The sequence below is a fragment of the Mastigoproctus giganteus genome, chromosome 7, assembly GCF_048544385.1.
Source record: "Mastigoproctus giganteus isolate SK-2022 chromosome 7, ASM4854438v1, whole genome shotgun sequence".
In the NCBI taxonomy this organism is placed as follows: Eukaryota; Metazoa; Arthropoda; class Arachnida; order Uropygi; family Thelyphonidae; genus Mastigoproctus; species Mastigoproctus giganteus.
The window spans coordinates 161,969,871-161,995,287 of record NC_143581.1 but is presented as its reverse complement, the minus strand read 5'-3'; the positions used below and the strand labels follow the sequence as shown (position 1 = coordinate 161,995,287).

The 25,417-nt window shown below is 37.2% G+C and overlaps 1 protein-coding gene across 1 annotated transcript in view; it reads left to right on the top strand.

Moving 5' to 3' along the window:
- Positions 1 to 1,907: 1,907 nt before the first annotated feature.
- LOC150083296 (mitochondrial amidoxime reducing component 2-like) overlaps positions 1,908 to 25,417 on the top strand; it is a 143,369-nt gene continuing 119,859 nt past the window's right edge. Inside the window, exon 1 of the mRNA XM_090377958.1 lies at positions 1,908 to 1,962. The gene's annotated coding sequence lies outside the window, so the exon portion shown is untranslated. The remainder of the gene's footprint in view (positions 1,963 to 25,417) is intronic.

The following is a 25,417-nucleotide window of genomic DNA, read 5'->3' as shown; positions in this document are numbered from 1 at the left end:
GCACCGTGGGACAAAAACAAGCCAGCGGCAGCAGTGTCATGCTTTGGGTGATGTTCTGCTGGGATATCCTGGGTCCAGTTATCCATGTGCCAGGTACTCTGGTGTTTAGGTAGGCCTACCACCTACCTAAACATCATTGCTGACCAGGTACACCCTTTCGTGGCAACAGTCTTCACCTCTGGCGGTGTCTTTCAGCAGGATAATGTGCCGTGCCACACCACCTGGATTGTTTGAGACTGGTTCGCGGAACATGAGGAAGACTTCCAGATATTGCCCTGGCCTCCAAATTCCCCAGACATCAATCCCATCGAGCATCTGTGGTTTGTGTTAGAACAGCAACTCCAATCTGTGGTGTTATGTTGTTGTTGTTATTTGGTTTTTTAGGTTTTTAGGAGCATTAGAAACTAAGGCCATATTGCTCCGGGGATATGCGGTGGTTATTCCCTGACCTTTCCGCATCCTCTGTGTTTGGTGGTCACGGGCTCGAACCCTGGTCTAATCAAGAAGCATGTGCTACGCACTGTTGCTCCTGCCCACCTGGCTACGGAGGCGCCTCTGATCTGTGGCGTCCCAACCACAGACCTTACAGGAGTTAAAGGATCTGCTGATTACATGTTGGTACCAGATACCACAAGACACATTTAGAAATCTTGTAGCATCCATGCCTTGCCGGGTATGAGCTGTTTTGGCTGCACGTAGAGGACCAACATCATATTAGGTAGGTGGTCATAATGTTTTGGCTCATCAGTGTACTTATTACTTTTTTTTTAATTATATACTCTATTATTTTATATCTCATATCTGTATATCCTTGGAATTGGCATATTCTAAGTTACCATGCGCCATAAAAATTCAAATCAAATCTTTATATCCATATATCTTTATTATAAAAAGTATGAATATACACTTTGTAAGAATAATTTTAATAAACAGTAAAAAATGAAACGATGAAAAAATGAAATATATCAGTATAGTACAATATACTGATATATTTTAGGAATAGATTTGGATGCAATAAACGAAAAGAGCAATCACAATAAGTGTGATGCAGTTAATTAAAAGGTATAAAACCTTACACCCCCCCCCCCCAATTACGATTCTAAGTGCTTTACATTTTAATAGTTTTCGTATTTGGAGTTTTCACTAAAAAAAAAAAAAATATTTTATTACTTCGGAGCCCTTCCTTCCACCGTTTGTTTAGGGCTTCTATAGCAACAGAAGCAAACCCAGTAAATTTGGCCTTGGGTACACCTCGCATTATAACCTGATCACAGGAAACTTTTCAGCAGTAAGGAGTGTGAAGAACTAGTTTGGTTGTACGATGAGTTTACCACCGCAAATACTTTTTTGCATAAAGGATATAATTGCTGAAATTGATTGATGTGAATTAGTATGAAGTTTAAATAAAGTAAAAAAATATAAAAATGAAATTTTATTTCGTTTTATTAAATATATATATACACATATTTCCTCCTTTATGAAATTATTTATATAAATTTATTCTGCGAAAATTTGCATTTAAGAGTTAAGTGGAAAAACATGCATCACTTATTGCTATCTGTATGTATTACTATCTCTAAGTAGTTTATCCTGAACTCCTAAAACGAAATCCACCGCTAAAAATTTATATGCAACTAATACTAATGATAGTATAAATAAAATTAACTCCCGTTTAATTCTTTATCGATGAAAAGAGATTGCAAGATTTCGAAAAAACCGCCCGAAAGGCCATTGGAAAAAGGAGGCCGCTGCAGATAGGAAAATCTTATTACTCTGACCTTGCTTGTAAAATAGTTTTCAGTGGCGTTCTCTTCTAATACCACTTGTGTTATTTTTCTCGACTTTGCACTTTTCGTGCCAACAAATTCGGTTGCGATAGCCACAAGTTACCAACGTGATTTTTTTTTATTTTTATTTTTTGTAGTGTTTTACGGCAACTTATTCATTGTGCAGAAAGAAAAGGTATAATTTTTAATATTAATTTTTACTGTTTTGGGGGTCGTAAATTGAGCCTAAAACATGGTCAAAACACGTCTAATTTAATTATACTCTAAAAACTATAATTTACTGAATAACATGCTTGATAACTTAGCTATATTTACTGGAAACAGATGGTTACAAGATAGGTGCATTGAAATTTTCGGCCAGAAAGCAGTTGGTTGCCGGAATAAACATTTTCCTGGAGTTGTGGATGTTGGTAGTACTGATATTAATTACAGCCCAGCGGCTGCTACTTACTGTGTATAATAAAAATCTAAATAGGAGACCTTCGCCTAAACAATGGGAGTACCTCGCCTCAGTATTTATTGGGTTAAATGAACATAAAAAAAAATGTAGGTGAAAGATTTTTAAAACATGGAAGACGTCTGTTTAAAAACCTGACCTTATTCATCCTGAAATGCATTCCATTTTAAAGCATGTTTTTTTTTTTTAATTTATTTACTTTTTATAATTTACTTAACGATGAACAATGGAAATTTCTTTGAAGATAATTCTCATGTAGCGATAAAGAGTTGCTTCTTTTAACTCATTTTCAATTGACATTTTCAACAGACTGGGAGGCAGTCTGTTGTTTTTTGTAAATAGCAATTGAAAATAAGTTAAAGCGCTAAAAGATTTTTTTTTTTTTTTTTTTTTCTCTCTCTCTCTCTCTCTCAGCGCTGAAAAACTAATTATATTGGGTGAATTGTTTTGGGTGGAGGATAAATCAGATTAAGCTTATAATCAATTTTATTGAGGTTTTAAAAAACATATCATTTTTCCAGGCACGCTCCAGAATGGATAATTGTTTTTAATAAACCATCTTAGAAGTTTTCTATCATCATTCTTGAAATTTTTAATATTGGAAGTGGATAGTTTGAATAAGTAGGCTCGAACGATTGGAAGGGATGGGCGGGATTTTTTTGGGGAGGGGGAGTGGAGGGGTATGATGCCACTACTGATAATATAGCTGCGTACGTATCCTAGATGTTTCGATATCTTGCCGCCAGCTGCCGCTACAATTCACTTTTCGCTTAGCGTTGCAACGTATGTTGATCATTCGAAGAAGTAAATTATTTTGTAAAAAAAAAAAAAAAAAAAAAGATTGGAATGGTTTGAAGGATTTAATTGTTTTTAAAGCAGTAGTAGAGAATGAAAGCTATATCCAAACTTGATTGCACTGAAGCGATAGAAATGGAATTCTAAGTTATCTGAAAATTCATATTTCATGGACGTAAACAAACAAAAAAAAAACGGATTCGCACAGAAAACCAGCCTGGAACCATAGAAAACTACACAAGTGTATGCGCAAATGTCAATAGATAGTCGGTATGTATTCAAAAGAAACTGGATGAAGATCAGTAGCAAAACTACAAAATCATTCTCTTTCTTGGCGATTCCTTTCGACTTCTGACTCTTGCTCTCTCTGTCTCTCAGGGTAACTCGGGAATATTTTTTGCATGGTACAGCATAAGCCTCAGGCTTCATTGCACCATACGGCTAATAATAATCTCCCCCTGCAGATTTATGAATGCACCCCACCTCACTTTCCCCCTCTCCACATACTGCTATTAGTATTTTAGTATTAAAGTGGTAAATGATGCAAGAAAGCAAGCTTATAGTAGTTATGGCATAACTAGAATAAAAACGTGAAATAAACCTTTGCCTAGAGGAATCTGACAAAATTACTGTAAATACTTGTTCATTTGAATTTGTTTATTTTTTAACCTATTAGCTGTTGCCATGGTGTGTTAGTAATGACCGCATGGTGCAAGAAAGCCTATGGCTTATGCTGCACCAGCCAAAAAAAAAAAAAAAAACCAATAAAACAATGATAAAAAAAAGAAAAATAAATAAATTAATAATAATTAATAAAAGAAAAGGAAATTAAACCTATTGTCCTATGCACTTCCCTCACCTGAAGGTACTATCCAGATGACCTTTGAATTTCCCCAAACTGTCAGCCTCTACCACCCATGTAGGCAACTTATTCCAGTAATTTATAACTCGCTGGCTAAAATAAAACTTCTTGCAGTCCAATCTAAACATTATCCCCATCCCCAACTTGAATTTATGTCCCCTAGTTCTAATATCATTTATAATGTTGAAGATTTCGTCCTCATTCATTTTATTGATGCCTCTCAGAGCCTTAACACCTCTATCTCCTTAAACACCTCTGGTGTATTATGGTACCTAAACCGAAAACAAAAATTATAATTAGAATTACATTTGTGTGAATTTTAATATTTCGCAGTGAGATAGTGACTTTTGATCACCGTTATTAATTGCATTTTAACTGGAAAAACGTTAATAATGAAATTGTATATAGTGCCATGTACATCAAAAAGCACTGTTGCTACGGAAACTTAACATTGAATTTAGGTTACCGTTATTTTTGTCCACTTTTTTCGGGGGCTGTGAAGTGGCCCAGATTTCTGTACATTTGGTTAGGATTATTTTTTTTTTTTTTTTTTTTTTTGTATCTACTAATGATACCTTCTGATTTTTATTATACAATATACCCTCAAAATTAAGCATAAAATTTTTAGTTTCCCATTTTAAATTATTTTATTAAATTACTGTCTACTGATAGATTTGAATTTAGTGTGCCAGCTTGAGGATCAACTTGGAAACTAGACAGTTACATGTCTGGGAAGCCAAATATATGGCAACCCTATTCTTAGCACTACCTAAGCATTTCAGCTACCATAGATTTTATTTTCATAAGGCCACATGCTGTTGCCAACTTAGTATATTCTGTGGGGTCTTGCCCCACAAGTTTTGCTGTATGATGCTGTTAATTAGAATTTTTTTTTTTCACACCTAACATAAGATAATAGGAGAAATTGTCCAAAATAAATATATTTAAATAACAAAATATTTTGTATAATGTGCAAATGTATTACAAAAGAAAAAGTGAACGAATAAGAAATTTACAGGACCTACAGTGCTCTGTGGGGATTAAAAGCTAAAAAATCAAGCATATTAATGAAATTACTGATAAACACTGCTTGAATTTTTCACACGCTTGCATTACCTTTCATTATTATTTTTTAAGTAATACATACTTCACTCAGCATTATTATGGGCTTTTTATTTAAGTTTCTGTCACTTGTGCCATTTAACAAAAACACTTGCTTGGCATACACCATTTAAAAAATGTTTGCTTGGTGTCTGTGAGATTCCCCTTTTTGTTTTAATTACAAAAAATTAATTTTTATCTTTTTTGATGAATTTAAAATGGTCTATTAATTTTGATCTGTTAAACTCACTTAAAACATTGAACAGAAATAAGTGAGCAAAACCAATAATAGTAGTGAAAAATGTTTTATCATATTTCTTAGCGTTATTAAGGTCATTCATTCCCCAGATTGAAAAACAAACACCGAAGTGGCAACTGGCAGATAAAGTGTGAATATCCCATTTTTTGTCAGCTGTTGGCATTTAGATGGCAAAACCAAAACTCTACAACAAGATCAGACACCTGTCTCTGGCTTCTCAGAGATGTCATGTGAGGATGGGAGTTCTCTAGAAGAAAGACACTTTTCTGGTGTCTGTTAAATGCCAAACAAAAATTTTGTTTTGTAATTTATATCATATCAAAATGAAAGCAGAAATTACTACATAACCAATTAGACAATATTGGTGATCAAAAGTACATAGGAGGATTTGATTTAATATACAAATTTAAAAAAAAAAAAAAAATCAGAAAAATTTTAAAAAAGTGGCAACTGTTAGATGCCATACTAGCAGTGTGGAAATTTAAGTAATCCTTGTTACTTAAATTTCTTAAATCTAACAAATAGTTTATCTCAATACATTTAATATGGCAGTTTGAACAGTTTACTCCTTAATTAGATTCGGCCAATGTTATTTTGAGTATCATGTGTGCACTCAGAAAAAGTTACCCCTTTTATAAATCTAAAAATTAGCAAGAAATAATTCATTGTCGTTCAATTTTTGATGTCATCTTTATTTTCGATTTATTACGAACACAGTTATAAAAAATCCATTTTTTTTATAATTAAACATATTTTAATATATTTTTTTTTTTAAATAAAATCCCTGCTGCAGTACTTTAATCATACACTTATACACGATTTTTCATCATCTCCCTTTTTTGTGAGTTTTCAATATTATTTCACTTATTATCTTGACTACAAATTAGCATAATATCAGTTGAAAAACACATCCTTGGGACAGATGGATGCCTCTTCACTGCCACAAAGCCAGAAAGTTGTGGGAGATGCTGCTAATTTTAAATTCTTCTTTTTCAGAATGTTCACATAATCAAGAATAAGCTTAATTTAATCCTGCATTTGTTCTGTTGGCATGATAACTAACAGAGATTTTTGGAATTTTTAATGGAGAAATCAAAGAAAACACTTTTTTTTGAAAGGTATTGGGAGTTTCAGTTGTGGGATCTTGAACACCTTATGCCTGGCTCCTAGTTAATCAATGTCAACATGATTTGGGCAGTATGGACTGTATATAACTTGTACAGTCTGGACTGTACATAACTTTTAATCTTGATAAATGCTGTTGTGGCACTTGGATAATTGGATTAATAATCTTGAAATGACGATAAAAATGCAATTAACACTGCTCTGAGGGGGTACAGTGCCGAGGGTTGGGTTGGTATGGTTGTTAAAGAGGAGGTGGATGTGGGCAGAATTTTCAGTAATATCTTGGGCTTAATTTTTTTAAAAAATTTAACTCTATTAGTACTTGAATGATATAAAGTTATCTAATATAGACTCTCCATTGGTGACTAATGTTTTGCAGGTCAGTCTAGTGGCTGTGAGGTTGTGCTGAGAGTTCTTTGTTTTTTACGATCACCGTGGTCTGTATTTTTCTAATGATTGGATGAACACTAAACTGTCAACAGCATTCATCTATTTGTATTTGATCAGTGGAAAAATAAATGAATATTTTGAGACTGTTCAGTTCAAATCTGAGTAGGTGAATAAGTTTGAGACTGTTCAAAATCTGAGTAGGTGAATAAGTTTGAGAACGGTATTGAGGATTCTTCTCAACTAGGGCAAGCACATCTTGTTGCCACCAGGAGTGGAAGAATTTATACAACTAAATAGTTTCATTTCTATTGAAGCCATAGTGTGCAAGATAGTTGGTTTAGCACATGCTATTGTTATTGAGGAGTTACACTTTTTTGAAGTGTGTGCTTGATGGAGTCCTCTGTTTATTACCAGAACTGAAGGAATGACAGTATGAATGCAAATGAGACACCTTTTTAGAACACATAATGACTAGGCGCCTCCGTAGCCAGGTGGGAAGGAGCAGCAGTGCGTAGCATACGCTTCTTGATTAGACCGGGGTTCGAGCCCGTCACCACCAAATACGGAGGATGTGGAAAGGTCAGGGAATGACCACCGCACCGGAGCAATATGGCCTTAGTTGCTAATGCTCCTAAAAACCAAACAACAACAACATAATGACTGGAGATGAATCCTGAGTGTACTACTGCATAGCAGAAAGCAGTAAGCACAGTGTCAACCAAGAAAGTGCCATTCTCTTTATTCAGGGATCATTCAGGAGTAATTCTAGAATGTTATCTGGAATGAGGAGAAACAATGATAACTGACAAATCCTGTGTTGTACTTCTGAGCTTCTAAAGCTCAGAAGTACAACACAGAAGAAGTACAGAAGTTGTACTTCTGAGCTTCTAAAGCTCAGAAGTACAACTTCTGTACTTCTAAAGCCAGAAATTCAAAATAAGTGTGGTTTATCAATTTATATCCACCAGGCTTGGCTGCATTTCATTATTACCTTCTTTTAGCTACTAAAAACGATGCACTAAAAGGATGTCACTTGTCAAATGAGGCAAGATTGCAGTCCACGAATGGTTTTTTTTATCACCAACCAGCAAACTTCTAAGAAATGCAGGCATTAGTACAGCATTGGAGAAAGTGTGTTGAATGTAATGAGGGAAAACATTGAAGTTTGACATACATAGTTTCCTTGTTGTTTTTGAAATACAACAATACAATATTTAGCAAGTTTCATTTGAATGCCCTTTACAGCACAGATTTTATTCATATGGGATGCTTTGGGAAGTTGACATATAAATTTAACAATAATAAGCAAGGCAAACAGTATTTTCACCTCATCATGTAACTCACAGAGGAGAGGGAGAGCTTTGTGCACAGTTTTTGTTACTAGAAAACATTTTTACTGTCTTGTCCTCACCTCCACCTGACAACTAACTTTTTGCAGGCAGCACCTAGATCTTAAACAAATTTGTTGAGACCCAATCTAATAACTAACCGAAGGACAAAAGGAGAAATTAGATGGATGAGGTACACTTTGACTTGCCATGAGCCAGATGCAGTCATGTTACGCCATTTGTGAGAGTAGTTGCACACAAAGAGAGAAAGTCAGAATTCTAAATGATTAGTGGAATTGGCAGATCGATAGAGGCAACCGATGAATTTGACAAAGTGGCGTAGAGAGATTTTAAACCAGTGAAGATCCAAAAGAGGAGGTTCCAAATTACTTAGTCTCTGTCATGGAATATTACAGGGACATTGCACGAGTATCACCTTTGTCAAATTCATTGGCTGCCTCTAGAAGTTGGCAAATAAATGCCCGATGGCCAGTCCAGCACTGTTATGTATCATTAAGTAACTTTATTTATATGTCAGTTAACTATATGATATTGCTAAGTTGCTGTGTTTGTAGCCCATGATGAGTGTACTGCAGGGTTGATCAGGGCATCAACATGTCAGTGGGTGGGGTGTATCACTTAAGGAGCTCTCCTTATCTGTGGCACCACTTTAGTATATTTCTTGTCCAGGACAGCATCAGATTTAGCACTTCTTGTACTGGTTATAGTGAAGTAAATGTCTATGCACAGACCAAATGAAATCTTTAGGCCTTAAAAATGAATCTAGGACCCTAAACATGCTTTCTTTTTACTACTAATGATAAACCTTAAGCACCATATTTGGCTGTGGCATCATGTAAGTGGACTTTTCCAAGGCAGCATTCATTCTGGCACTGACCAGAATTAAATTTAAAAAATAATAAAATCTTTATTGTAAGTTACAAAGGGACCAGCAGGCACCATGACTTATAAATTCTTCATGGCACCAAGTCAAGGTTTAAAAATCTGCATATCTAAATAAGTCATTTAAAAGAAATATGGGACCCTAGCACATGCCTTTCACAGCTAGTGGTAAATCTGGTACTGACCTTTAGCTTTAAATGGAAGTATAAGCAGTTTTCACACAATTAAAATTAATGCAGCGAAAAGGTAATAGACTGAATTCAAATAAGGCAAAATATGGATAAGGATAATATTTTCTTACTCATCTCCCTCAAAGTAGCCCTTTCGGATACAGAAATACATTTATTACAGCATTCATAGAATCTTTGGAAAGATTTAGGAAACTCATTCATCTGCTGTAATGGTATTTAGTTCTGCTGTCGCATTCTTCTGAATGTCATAAACACTAAAAATCAGCAACCTTTCAGTTTGGAGTAACTCAATTTCAATTTGGAGTAACTCAGTTTCATCCTGCCGATGTTTAGGAAACCAGGTTCACTATCAGCCCTTTGAACAAATCAGCAAACATCCAATTGTCTGAGTTTTTTTCCTCATTATGCAAACAAACTCTGTGGAAATTTTCCAAAACTGGTAATTATGGACCTTATCAATTTCTTATTCACATTTAACTCATTACCATTCTCAGTGTCGATCAGCGGTCACTTGCCAGTAAATTATACACTTTTTCCACCAATTCGGAGCTGCGGGTCAGTTTGGTCATTCACTTTGAAATTGTCTCCTATATCTTTTCTTTCTTCTTTAAAACACTTAAACCAACAAAATGTTTGTGCTTGAGACAGCCTCATCCCTATATAAGCTAGGGATTCTCAGTGGGGGTGAAAAAATCGTATATTATAATGGTTTGTGGTCCTCCAAAGTTCAACCCTATCCGACAACATCTTATTCCTTAATATTTAATTTCTCTCTTTGGGTTTTCTTTATTCCTGAGATTTCGACCACATTTATCCAACAATGTGGACTGAAATGGCCAAAGTACTTCTTTGTTTTCCAATATTTTATGTGGTTGAAAGTGGTTTTAGTTCAGTAAATAAAACATTAAAGGAAAGAAACAGAATTGATATATGTTCAAGAGGAGATATATTATAATTAAACTTACTAATAACATATTGAACATTGAACTTTTAGCTAAGAAGCATCATGCTCGGGGATTCCACTGAATAAAAAGAGTAAGTATAAAGTATTTTCTTGTTTAAAATTTAATGGCAGTGATTAGGAAAAAAAATTGTCTAAAAAAAGCCCTTTGGGGGGCAATAATTGAAAAAACATTGAGAAACACTGCTATAAGCTGTTTGTAATATTCCATATGTTTCAATAGGACTTTTCTCCATCTTTGCAGAAAACAATGTTGATCCATTTTTATCATTCTTTGGTTTAAACATGCTTGAGACAGAGCCCTTGTGCACATAAGCTGTTCATAACATTTTGTATGTTTCAGTAAGACTTTTTCCCTAGCTTTACACAACTTGATGTTGATCTGTTGTTTCTTTATTTGGTGCTTTGTGCATCATGTTACATAACGATACACAAAGAATGTTCATACAAAAAGAAGCTTAAGACCAACTATTTTGAGTTGTCAACAAGGTTAAAGCCACACTTCTGCTTCTCTAGTATCCTCTCCTTGAACGATACTTGCATTAGATCAATCTACTTTTTTGCCCACTGTGTATGTGATCAAAAGTATTTCCATATATACAGGTACAGTAAACACTCAATTTTATCAACCTTGATTTAATGGATGATTAAAAATCTGACCACTAGCAGATTTTTAATCATCTAATTATCAGCAGACTATTCATCATGAGATGGGACATGAGTCATGGAAGTTGACAGCAAGCATTTCAGTCTGTTTATGGATATGCTTACTATCATGTCATTAAGTGTTGTCTGTGCACTCTTTCTCTATTATAACCACAGTGCATCATTGTGGCCCTGATAAAACTGGTGAAGAGAGAAAGCATGTGCAACTGAATATTACATAGTAATTAAAGCTGTTAGAGAAGTTACTGATGTCTGTATCTTGCATCTGAGCAATGGGGCAAGGGAGAATTGTGCCAGGTATTGTAAAAAAGAAATGAAGGCTAAGCAAGCTTGTTTCATGACAGCTGCAGTTGTAACAAAATATAATTGGATTGCTCACAACTTGATGAAGGCCTTGAGAGCCTTGTCGATCAGTTTGACCCTGGGGAGAGAGAGAGAGAGAGAGAGAGAGAGAGAGAGAGAGAGAGAGAGAGAGAGAGAGAGAGAGAGAGATTGTCCAAGGCTCATTAGGTAGAATTTTCCTCACTCTGATCTATGCTTGTTAACAGGAGAGATTGTTTCTAGAGGGATGGGATACACTTATAAGAAAGGGTGCAAGAATATTTGCTGACGCTCTCAAGACAGTGTTAGGTGCATCAGAAAACTGCCAGCTTGGGAGGATATGCAAACTAATATATTAACAATTCTGCAGGCACAGGAGGAAGTGATTCTTGAACTGTTTCTATTGGAATGAGCAGCAGCCTAGAAAGCAAGGTGCTAGGGATTTCAAGCCCCGCTGTAGGTCATTATGCAATGAATGAATAAATACATGGTCATATTAGGATGAGTAAGAACAGATGCATGTATACTTGTTTGTACACTAATGCTAGGAGCATAGTAAATAAATTCGATGTATTTGAAATGCTGGTCAAGATATCAAATGCAGATATTGTTGGAATATCGGACACATGGTGTCATACAGGTATAAGGGATGCAGAATTTGAATATGGGGAGTAAAATGTGTACAAACAGGATAAGAGGGGGAAAGGGTTATGTTCTTAGTTAAGAAGCACATAAAATCTAAGGCAGTGCATCCGGTTGATATGGGTGGCCGGTGCAGTGTGAAATCAGTTTGGTGTGTTTTAGGCTTAATGATTGATGAGTACAACATACAACTTTACAGAGAAATAGTGGGCCAATAAATCAGGATGCCTTATAATAGGAATTTTAACTTTCAAGATATTGACGGGAATTTGTGGGTTAGTCACCCATACACTGGCAAGACTTCCATGGATTTATAGGGCAACTATAAATCCATGGAAGTCTTCAACGTTTTCAACAGCAGCATGTTAGAGGCAACAAGAGGGAGTAATACTCTTGATCTGATTATTAGCAGTGATTATTCATGCATTAGGAATCAGCAGATAAAAGAACCACTAGGTGGCAGTGATCACAGTGTATTGATGTAGGATTTACTAAAAGATGTAACTACATCAAGGGTAAATGGAAGGGTTTTTGCTTTCATAAAAGTGACTACAGTGGTGTCAGACAGAAGCTACTAGGCTTTTCATGCCAATTATGTAATACTGTCCAAGGCGTAGCCTAAATAGATGGCAGATGAACTGATGAGACTCATGGCAGAGAAGGAAAATGCATGAGATGTATATAAATTATCATCCAACACAAAAGCCAATGGCAGATCTGTATTCAAGTCAAGAAGTAGGTTAGGCAAGCAAACGCAGATTGCGAGAAATCTTTGGCAAAGAAAAACAGCAATGACTATACTTATGTAAACACTAGAAGAAAGGATATGAATCAAATTGTTGCGCATGATATTGATGGTTTGATTGTTGATGATCCTGCCCAGGTTGCTCATAAACTGAATGAGTATTTTGCATCTGCATTCACACGTGCAGAATTCTTTAGGGAACTGGATTCCAGAAGTTTATTTACAGACCTATTAGTTTAACTCCTGTTGCAGGGAAAATAATGGAGTCACTGGTTAAAGAAGTAATACAGGATCATCCTGACAAGGCTACAGTTATACTCAGACACACGCATGAAATTTTTTAAGAGGAAATCTTGTCAGACCAATTTAATTGGATGTTACAATGTTGTCAGAAAGGAACTAGATGCAAAAAATAATTTTGATGTCATATACTTGGATTTCAGGAAAGCCTTGATACTTTTGCACATAAAAGACTGGTGTACAAATTGGAGTAACATTAGCCTACTGCTCTTTGTGGGCTAATGTTATTAGTGGAGTCCCCCACAGTTTGGTGTTGAGCCCATTGTTGTTTTCTGTATTTGTCAATGATAAAGATGAAGGCATCATCAGCCATTTTCAATCCAATGCAGGATGAAGGCCTCTCCAGCAATTTTCCAATTTGTTCTGTTTTGTGCAATGGCCATCTATTTACTACCCACGAACTCATGAATTTCATCTGTCGATTTCCATTGTTGTCTTCCAGGTTTTCTTCTGGCTCCTCTTGGGTACCATTCTGTTATTTTCTTAGTCCATCTGTCATCATGTCTTTGAGCTATGTGTCCTGCCCAAGACACTTTAGTGCTTCAGTTTTGATAAGAATGTCCTTTACTTGAGTTTGCTGCCTAATCCATGTGTTTCTCTTCTTATCTAACAGTCATATTCCTAATATAATTTGTTCCATTCTTCGCTGTGTAGTTCTCTTTCATTCTTTTTGTGAGTGTTCAAGTTTCACTTCCATAAGTCATGGTGGGGAGTATACATTGGTTCATTATTTTACAGGCGCCTCCATAGCCAGGTGGGAAGGAGCAGCAGTGTGTAGCACACGCTTCTTGATTAGACCGGGGTTCGAGCCCATCACCACCAAATACGGAGGATGCGGAAAGGTCAGGGACTGACCACCGCATATCCGGGAGCAATATGGCCTTAGTTGCTAATGCTCCTAAAAACCAAACAACAACAACAACATTATTTTACATTTAAGACAAATTGAGATATTGCTCCTCAGTATGTGACTGTATGTCTTGAATGCTATCCATCCAAAATTTATTCTTCTCTTGACTTCCAGCTATTTATCATTATTACCACTAATGACTTGTCCCACATATAAGAATCCACCTTTTCAATTACGGCTTCTTCAGTGATTCTATCCCTTTCTGTGGCATACTTGTTCATCATTACTTTTGTTTTAGCCATATTCATCTTTAGTCCAAAATCCTTACTAGCTATGCATAACTGATTAAGATTTTCCCTTAATTCTTTGGGATTATGGCTTATGATCACAATGTCATCTACAAATCGTAAATGGTTTAGGTGCTCTCCATACACATTGACTCCTTTCTGCGACCAGTCTAATCTTTTGAAAGCTTCCTCAAGGACAGCAGTAAACAACTTCGGAGACATTGTGTCTCCTTGTCGAACTCCTTTCTCAATTTTAAATTTGCTACCGACTTTGTCTAGTCTAATAAAGGAGGTAGCGTTCTCATATATTTTCTTCAAAATATCTATGCCTTTTCTTTCCAGTGCCTGAAACATTGCCTTATGCTGTATAGAGTCAAATGCCTTTTCATAATCCACAAGTGCCAGGCATAATGGTGTTTTATATTCATTTGCTTTCTCCATTATCTGTTATTACTTGAAGGTGATCCGTACTTGAGAATCCTGTCCTAAAGCCAGCTTGCTCTTTCGGTTGATTCTCATCAAGTATTCTTTCTACTCTGTTAGTAATGACCCTTGTGAACAACTTGTATATGTGGGATAACAAACTAATTGGTCTATAATTTCAAATTTCTGCTTTATCTCCTTTCTTATGCAGCAAAACTATGATTGCATTTTCCACTCCTTAGGCATCACACCTTTTCTAATGCATTTTGTGAAAAGTCTTGCCAGTTTTGGTGTCATGTCTCTTCCCCTGGCTTGCTGTTTCTTCATTTTCTTCAACGCATGTTCTACCTTATCAGGAAGGATATTGGGTATGTCGTATGTGCTACTAATTTGTGATCCATCTTCTCCATTGCTGGCATCATTCCCTCGCTTGTATAATTCTCTGTAGTAGTCTTCTGCTATTTGAATTATGTCTTCTCTGCTATTTATAAGTACACCATCGCTATTCTTCAATTTCAGTATAATTTTTCTTTCTGTATTACTGTTCAGGACTGCTGATTTAAGTCCTTTGTTTTCCCTTAATGCTTATCCTACTTTTCTTGTGTTAAATCTTCTTATGTCCTCTCTTAATCTCTTTCTAATGGTTTTGCATAACTCAGTGTACTCGATTTTATCCTTGTCAGTGTTTATCTTGTTCTTCATTTGTGGTCTTCTCATCATCACAATTGTTTCTTTGGATTTCTTTTTATCTATAGGTTTCTTGGTTTTATCACTTTCAGAAAGTTGTAGTTTTCCTCGTCGATATCTTGATCCTGGACAGTCTGCAGAAGCTCAAACTTGTTCTTAAGTTCCAGTACATACTGCTTTTTCTCCTCTTCTGTTATCTCAAAGACCTTTTGTATTATTTACTCGAGTCAGTTTTATCCCTTCTTTTCTTACATCTATATCAAGTATGCATCTTACCATTCTGTGATCACTTCCATCATTTACCTTGTTCAGGATGGTAACATCATTCACGACATATCTTCTGTTAGTGAGAATGAAGTTGGTTTCATTATTTGTTAATCCATTTGGGCTCTTCCATATCCGCTTTCTGTTCACCCTTTTCTTGAAAAAAGTGTTCATTACTGACATTCTTTGAGATTCTGCAAATTCCACAAGTCTTTCATTTCTTTCACCAGTTCCAAAATTTCCTATAGTTCTGCACTGTTTGCACTGTTTTTCTCTTTCTAACCTTAGCATTAAAGTCCCCTATAATGATAGTGTAGTGGGTTTTCTGCTCATCTAGAAGATTCTCAATTTCGGTGTACATTTCAACCTCTTCATCATCATAGCTCAATTTTGATGCATAAATGATTATAACCTTTAGCTTGTACCTCTTAGAAATCCTGAGTAGTAGTCTTGACACCCTTGGTGATCTCCTTTTGAATTCCAAAATGTTGTTTTTTATATCTTTATGGATCAAAAGGCTACTCCACCTTCGCTCCGTTCACTGTTTCCATTGGTGTACAGCAGGTTTCCACTCGATAAACTTATAAGTGATTCATTTCTTCTTCTTGTTTCAGCCAAACCAATGATATTCCAATTCACATTTTCTAATTCCTTTTCTGCTCTAATATCCTATCTTCACCGATGAGCGATCTTGCATTGTAACAGGCCAAGTTCAGTTCCCGTGCATGTCAGCCTGGTCATACCCAGAGATTCTTAGCACACTCTGCTTCCACTCTGATCCTCTCACTGCCGTAAGAGGGGAAGTGAACGCTGATGTGGACTTACGACCATTTTTGTCATGCTGTCTTGTGCTGGAGGGTTTGGTCTTTTCCTCTTCATGCTGACCAGGTGGTCTTGAAGAGAACCACTCTACAAATTCATTGCCACCTAAGTGAAGTAACAGGGCTTACCATCAAGAAGGTGTGCATGAGTGGATTTTAGGGAGGCAGGCCAACTGGACTTCTCCTAAATCTTCTGAAATAAAAGATATTGGATCCATCAGTGTTTTAGACTGAGTGTCTGATTACAGACAGAATGTCTATTCCCCTTTAAGTGCTTCCATCCTAAAGATGAAGGCATATCAGGCGGGCACCTCCGTAGCCAGGTGGGTAGGGGCAGCAGTGTGTAGCACACGCTTCTTGATTAGACCGGGGTTCGAGCCCGTGACCACCAAATACGGAGGATGCGGAAAGGTCAGGGAATGACCTTTCCGCATTTCCCCGGAGCAATATGGCCTTAGTTGCTAATGCTCCTAAAAACCAAATAACAACAATAACAGCATATCAGGCTTAATGTCCAAGTTTTTTCAAATGATACAAAGGTTGGCAGAGTGACTAATGACAGTATACTACTACAGCAGGGTCTAGAAAAGTTAGGCACATGGGATGAGAAATACCAGTTGAAGTTATTGACAAATGTTAAAAATGAAAATTACCTGGGGTAATTGTGCATTCAGATACAAAGGTCTCTGAGCAGTTCAATCTGGTTGCTGACAGCTCATGGGGTTTTGTCAATGATATACAGGAATTTTGCTAGCAGGGATAAGGATATGGCAATGTATAAGGCAATGGTCAGGCCACAACTTGAGTACTGTGCGCAGGTCTGGAGGCCTCATTTAGGGATGTAGTGCTGTGGTACACATACAGAGAAGAAAAGAGGATAACAAGATTGGTGAGGTGAAGAAAGGTGTGCTCTTTCCAAGAAAGGCTTCACTTCTTCCAATTGCTGCATCTGGAATCTAGGTAACTGCAAGGTGATCTGATTGAGGTGTTAAAGGCTTTGAATGGGTTGAGAAAACTCAATGCCAATGGAATTTTTCCTCTTGCTTAAACTATGCACTCTGAGAGGGCATAAATTGAAGTTGAAAAAGGAGAGTTGCAGAATAGATATGTAGAAGTTTGCCTTTGGCCAGTAGTTGGTTGATTATGAAACCAAACTTTCATCTATTGTGTAAGTCGATAGCTTAAATGAATTCACAGAAGATCTAGACAAGCTATGGGAGGGAATGGATAGGTGAAATGGGAAGTTTTTTTTTTTTTTTTTGTCTAATGCTTGCATCATTTGCCACTATTATTTTTACTATTTTTGCCACTACTATTTAGACAGATTCCATTAGCCACTACTTGTGGCTGATGGAATCTGTCTAATTGTATTAAAAAACAAAAATTGGGCAAAAACAATGCAAACATTCTTAGGTATTGTATTAGTAGCAAGAAAGCAAGCTTATACATTATCAGCAAAAAAAAAAAAAATCCCATCTAATGCAATAGTTTGTTTAGTTCTTTCTTGAATTTATTTAAACTATGATGGGATGAAGCATCTCATCAATGAAGATGAGATGCTGATGCTCTTTTTCTCAAGTCATTCAAAGCCTTAAACACCTCGATCAGATCACCTCACAGGTGCCTATTCTGAAGATGCTGCAGTTTGCAGAACTTGAGCCTTTCTTGGTAAGAACACAGCTTTGTTCCCTTTACCAGTCTCATTGCCCTTCTCTGTACCCATTCCAGCAACTCTACATCCTTCCTAAATGAGCCTTCCAGTTCTGTATGCTGTACTCAAGATGTGGCCTGACCATTGCCTTAAACAATGGGATAAGCACCTTATCTCTGCTAGAAAAATTTCCTGTTTATCATTAACAAAACCACATTAGCTGTCCTGTCTGAATTTGCCCAGCGAACTTTATATCAGACTGCACAATTATCCCCAGGTCCTTTCATTTTCCAGTACCCTGAGTCCATGAGTGCTGGCAGGATATTTTTAAAGATGATGCATGTGGGAACAAATTTTTTGTTCAGCAAAATTTTCATCAAAATTAATTCATGAAAATATTAAAAATTGTGTATTACTTAAAAGGTGATGCGCTTGCACCATGCTGTCAGCGCCCGAGTGTAATACCATACAGTTAGTATGTTCCTCTGAGATTACTGCTATGCATGTACCAATGTTAAACTCAATTGCCATTTCTCAGTCCATGTGCCTAATTTTTCTAGATCTTGTAGCAGTATTAGCATTAGTAGAGGCATACGATGCAAGAAAGCAAGCTTATGCAGCATCAGCCAAAAAAAATTCCCATTTCACCCCTCCATTTGTTCCAAATGCCTGTCCAGCTTAGCCTTAAAATTATTTAGGCTATTAGCTTCCACAACAAAAGGTGGAAGCCTGTTCCACCAATCAACTATTCGGTGGCTAAAGGCAAATTTCCAAAACATCTATTCTACAACTATCTTTTCACATTTTGAAACTGTGCACCCTCAGGTTCTTAGTCTGAGCAAGAGGAAGAATCCCATCACCATTCAGCTTGCTCAACCCATTCAAGGCCTTATACACCTCAATCAGATCACCTTGCAGGTGGCGCCTCTGTAGCCAGGTGGGAAGGAGCAGCAGTGCATAGCACACGCTTCTTGATTAGACCGGAGTTCGAGCCTATCACCACCAAATACGGAGGATGCGGAAAGGTCAGGGAATGACCACCGCATATTCCCGGAGCAATATGGCCTTAGTTGCTAATGCTCCTAAAAACCAAATAACAAACAACAAACAAACAAACCTTGCAGGTGCTGCAGTTTGCACAACTTAAGCCTTTCTTGATAAATGCTCCCTTTTATTCCCCTCACCAATCTTGTTGCCCTTCTTTGTACTCATTCTAACAACTCTGCATCCTTCCTAAAATGAGGCCTCCAGACCTGTACACAGGTCTGGAGGCCTGCCCTGGCAGCCTGTCAGCACTGCTCAGCGAACTTCATATTTGACAGCACAGTTATCCCCAGATCTTTTTCACTTTTCCACTTCCCAGAGTGTAGTACCACACAGTTGGTACTTTTCTCTTCGGTTGTTGCTACCCATATGCAGTACTTTGCATTTTTCAATGTTAAACTTCAGTAGCCACTTCTCAGCCCATTTGCCCAACTTATCTAGATCCAGTTGGAGTAGCATACTGTCGTTAAAAACCCTGCCAATCTTTGTATCATCTGCAAACTTGGACATTATACCTGATATACCTTCATCGATATCATTAATAAATATACAAAACAACAATGGGCCCAACACTGAACCCTGGGGAACTCCACTAACAACATTTGTCCATGAAGAGCAGTGTCCCTTGATTACCACTCTCTGTCATCTCCCACTCAACCATCCCTTTATCCATTGTAGCAACTTACCCTTAATGCCATACCTCTCCAATTTGTACAGCAGTCTTCCATGTGCAACAGTATCAAAAGCTTTCCTGAAATCCAAGTATATGATATCAAAATTATTTTTGACATGCAGTTCCTTTGTGACCACATCATAGTATCCAATCAAATTGGTCAGACAAGACCTCCGTTTAACAAACCCATGCTGTGTCTTAACTATTACTGCAGTCTTGTCTAGATGATTCTGCAATGTTTCTTTAACCAGTGATTCTATTATTTTCCCTGGAACACAAGTTAAACTAACAGGTCTGCAGTTACTTTTGTCAACTTTTGAACCCCCTTTGAATTGGTGATACATTTGCACACCTCCAGTCCATGGGGACCTCCCCTGAGTCAAAGGTAGCTCTCATAATTATATCTAAAGGTTTGCTTACTTCCTTTGCTACTTCCTTTAATATAACTGGATAGATCCCGTCCACCCAAGGTGCCTTCCTTATGTTTAACTTCAACAATTTCTCCACCACTTTGCTCTCAGTTATTACAAAATCACTTAGCTCCCTGTTAGCATTTGATAAACTTCTGGCATTCCCCTTATTGAATGACTCATGTGTGAATGTAGATGCAAAATACTCATTCAGTTAATCAGCTACCTGAGCATGATCATCAATAGTCAACCCATCTATGTTAAGTAGTCCAATCTGATTCATCTACTTCCTTCTAGAGTTTACATAAATAAAGTACTGTTTGTTGTATACCTTCATTACTGACATTAACCACCCTGCCAACCTTTGTATCATCTGCAAGCTTAGACATTAAGCCTGATACACCTTTATCAATATCATTAATAAATACAGAAACAACAGTGAGCCAACAGCCAGCAATAAACACTATGGAACCCCACTAAAAACATAAGTCCGCAAAGAGCAGTGTCAATTATTGATAACCACTCTGTCCTTCCACTTAATGGCTCTTTATTCATAGCAGTAACTTCCTCTTAATGCCACACTGTTCTTTCATGTGCATTTAGAATTTGTTGATGGTAACATCATTAGATGGTTACACTGTATAGAATTTAAAAACTGTCAGAGACCACAGTCACCTTTACAAAAGCAAAAACCCTAACCTTTACCCTTGCTGGTAGTTACATCGTTAAGTAAATCCCACATCAGTACACTGTAATCACTGCCACCTAGTGATTCTTTTATTCACAGATTTGTAATGCATGAATAATCATGGCTGATAATTAGATCAAGAGTATTACTCTCTTTTGTTGCCTCTCTAACATGCTGCTGTAGAAAATAGTCATTCAGTAAATCCACAAAAGTCTTGCTAATGTATTAGTGACCATCCCACAATTTCCAGTCAATATCTAGAAAGTTTAAAAGCTCCCCGTTATAAGACATTAGCATTAGTAGAGGCATATGATGCAAGAAAGCAAGCTTGTGCAGCATCAGCCCAAAAAAAAAAAAAAAAACTCCCATTTCACCCCTCCATTCATTCCAAATACCTCTCCAGCTCAGCCTTAAATTTATTTAGGCTATCAACTTCCACAATGAGAGATGGAAGTCTGTTCCACTTATCAACTACCTGCTGGCTAAAGGCAAATTTCCACACATCTATTCAACAACTGTCTTTCCTCAATTTGAATCTATGCCCCTCAGGTTCTTAATTTAAGCAAGAAGAAGAATCCCATCATTCAGCTTGCTCAACTCATTCAAGGCCTTATTCACCTCAATCGGATCACTTGCATGTACCTACTCTCCAGTTGCTGCAATTTGCAGAACTTAAGCTTTTCTTGGTAAGGGCACCCCTTTGTTCCCCTCACCAATCTTTTTGCCCTTCTTTGTACTCATTCTAACAGCTCTACATACTTCCTAAAATGAGGCCTCCAGACCCATATGCAGTACACAAGGTGAGTCCTGACCATTGCCTTGTACAACGGAATAATCACCTCCCTGCTAGAAAAATTCCTATATATCATTGACAAGACTCCATGACCTGCCTTGGCAGACCATCTGCACTGCTCAGCGAATTTCATATCTGACTGCAAAATTACGCCCAGGTCTTTTTCATTTTCCACTTCCCTGAGTGTAGTACCACACAGTTGGTACATTTCTCTTTGGTTATTGCTACCCATATGCAGTACTTTGCATTTGTCAATGTTAAACTTCAGTTGTCACTTCTCCAGCCCATTTGCCCAACTTATCTAGATCCAGTTGGAGTAGCATACTGTCTTTACTGTCGTTAACAACCCTCCCAACCTTTGTATCATCTGCAAACTTGGACATTAAGCCTGATATACCGTCATCAATATCATTAACCCCAGGGACTCGCATCTGGTGAGTATGTGCTTGGCACATCCAGGGTCCTGAGCTGGATATCATCATTCTTCTCTTTCTTGGTGATTCCCTTCTATTTTCTCTCTCTCTCTCTCTCTCACACATCCAGAAATTTTTTTTTGGCTGGTGCAGCATAAGCCTCAGGCTTCCTTGCACCATATAGCTAATAATAATAATAATTGATTAATACACCAAACAACAATAGGCCCAGCACTGAACCCTGGGGAACTTCACTAATAACATTCTTCTTCAAAGAGCAGTGTCCATTGATTATCGCTCCACGTCATTTTATACTCAACCATCCCTTTATCCATTGTAGCAGCTTACCCTTAATGCCATACTGCTCCAATTTGTACAGCAGTCTTCCATGTATCAAAAGTATCAAAAGCTTTCCTGAAATCCAAATATATGATTTCAAAATTATTTTTTGCGTCCAGTTCCTTTGTGACCACATCATAGTATCCAATCAAGTTGGTCAGACAAGTCCTCCCTTTAATAAACCCATGCTGTGTCTTAATTATTACTGAAGTCTTGTCTCAATTTGCATTAGCATTAGGAGAGGCATATTAAAAAGACCTACTTCCCATTTTACCCATCCATTTGCTCCACGTGTCTGTCCAGTTCTCCCTTGAATTTATTTAAGCTATTGACTTCCTAAAAAAATTGAATGGCAAATGCCTAAAAAACGGTACTCACCTTGTATAAATCTGCAATAAATTTATTGGTAAATGGTGGCTGAATTTAGTTTGGAAGAAGCATTAAAAAGAATTAAGGCAGAGAATGGGGTAAAAATATTTTTAAACAAGTTTTAAAATGAGCGCAAGGAAGTAGAAGTGCAGATCTCTAATCCTTGGTTGTCATAAAAAGGTTGAAGGACGCAAATGAAAGAATGAAATAAAAGAGAAGACCAGTCTTTTATTTCATTCTTTTATTCGCATCCTTCAACCTTTTTATGACAACCAAGGATTAGAGATCTGCACTTCTACTTCCTTGCGCTCATTTTAAAACTTGTTTAAAAATATTTTTACCCCATTCTCTGCCTTAGTTCTTTTTAATGCTTCTTCCAAACTAAATTCAGCCACCATTTACCAATAAATTTATTGCAGATTTATACAAGGTGAGTACCGTTTTTTTAGGCATTTGCCATTCAATTTTTTTAGTCAGTTTGTCACTGTATTAAAAGACTACTATAATTTCGCTATTAACTTCCACAATGACAGGTGGAAGTTTGTTCCAGCAATCAACAACCACTGACTAAAGGGAAATTTCTGCACATCTATTCTACAACTGTCTTTCCTCAATTTGAATTTATGCTCCCTCAGGTGCATAATCTGAACAAGAGGAAGAATCCCATCAGTATTCAGCTTGCTCATACCATTCAAGGCCTTACACACTCAATTAGATCAAATCACAGGTGCCTAGGCTCCAGATGCTCCAATTTGTGGAACTTTAGCCTTTTTGGTAAGCACAACCCTTTGTTCTCCTCACCCATTTTGTTGCCCTTCTTTGTACTCATTCCATCAGCTCTACAGCAGTACTCATTCCAGCAGCTCTTCCTAAAATCAGGCCACCAGACCTATATGCAGTATTCAATGTGTGGCTTGACCATTGCCTTATACTAAGGAATAATCACCTCTTTCTTCCCTTGGCAAATTCCTGTATATCATTGACAAAATCTTATGAGCTGCTCTGTCAGCCTGTTTGCATTGGTCAGAAAACTTCATATCTGACTACACATTACCACCAGTCTTTTTCATTCTCCACAACCCTGAGTGTTGTTCTGCTAGTTGGTACATCAGTCTGAGATTACTGCTATCCATATGCAGTACTTTGCATTTGTCAATATTAAAGTCTAGTTGCCACATCTCAGCCCATCTGCCCAACCTTTCTAGGTCTTTTGCAGTAGTGTACTGTCATTAACAACCCTGTCAACCTTTATATCAGTTGCAAACTTGGACATTAAGCCTGATATACCTTCATCAGAATCATTGATAAATATATAAAACAACTATGGACCCAACACCAAAACCTGGTGGACTGCAATGATATCATTAGTCTACAAAGAGCAGTGCCCATTGATTATCACTCTGTCATCTCCCACTCAACCATCCTTATATCCATTATAGCAACTTGCCCTTAATGCTATACTGCTCCAATTTGTACAGTAGGCTTCAATGTACGACACTATCAAAATCTTTCCAGAAATTCAAGTATTTGATATCAAAATTACTTTTTGCATCCAGTTCCTTTGTGACCACATCATAGTATCCAATCAAATTGGTCCGACAAGGTTACCCATTAACAAAAAAACGCTGTGCCTGGACCATAACTACAGTCTTTCAAGATGATCCTGCAATGCTTCTTTAACTAGTGATTCCATTATTTTCCCTGGAACAGAAGGTAAACAGATCTGTAATTACTCATGTTACCCTTTGTTAATTGGGGATACATTTGGGGACCTCCCCTGAGTCCAAGGAAGCTTTCATAATTATGGCTAAGGGTTTGTTTACACCCTTTGCTGTCTCCTTTAATATAACTGTATAGATCCCATCCACTCAAAGTACCTTTCTTAGGTTTAACTTCAACAATTTCTTCTCCACTTTCCTCTAAGTTATTACAAAATCATTTAGCCCCCTGTTAGAGTTTAATAAACTTCTTCCCTCCACTTCTCTACAGAATTCCTCATGTGTGAATGTAGATTCAAAATACTTATTAAGTTTGTCAGCTACCTGAGCCGGATGATCAACAGTTGAACCATTTATATGAAGTGGATAAATCTGATTCATCCACTTCTAGAGTTTAGATAAGTAAAGAAATGTTTGCTGTTTTTGTTTGCGTCTTTTGCTAGCGATTTCTCATAGTCGGCCTTTGCTTGCATAACTTCCTTTGTGACTTGATTATAGACTAGCTTATATCCGCCATAGCTTCTATATTGCCTGTTAATATATGAGGGGTGATCATTTAATTTACTGACTAGTGCACTTTATGTTTATTGCGTGAGCTTTCCATAATTGCTGCTAGATGCACTCTCCCTGATTGCTACTGAGCAGACTGTGTGTGCATGCCAGTACTTGTGGAGCTAGAGAGAGAGTTCTTTTAGTTGCATGTCACTGATTATTGTTTTGAAGCAAGTATCGTGTTGGACATACAGATTGAACAGTGATATGCGATTCCTTATTGTGTCAGGCAGGGCTTAATTGCATCAGAAACTGTTAAAGAGATGAATAAAGGATATAGTAATGAGAGTGTGTTGGTAGGACGACAATATACCATTGTGAAGTGGTTTCTTCATTAAGACAATGCCAGGCCCCAAACAGCTAATATTGTGTGGGCAGTGATCACTGCCATGGGTGCCGAGATTCTGCCATAACTCCCTCATTCTCTGGACTTAGCCCTATGTGATTTCTTCCTGTTTCCATGTCTGAATAAAGCTCTGAAAGGAAAGCATTATGCATCCTACTCAACAATGCTCACAGAGCCATAATGGAAGCACTTCGCAGTATTTCGAAAAATGGCTTGCAAGAAGCATTTAATGCATTTGTACGGCAGTGGCAAAAGT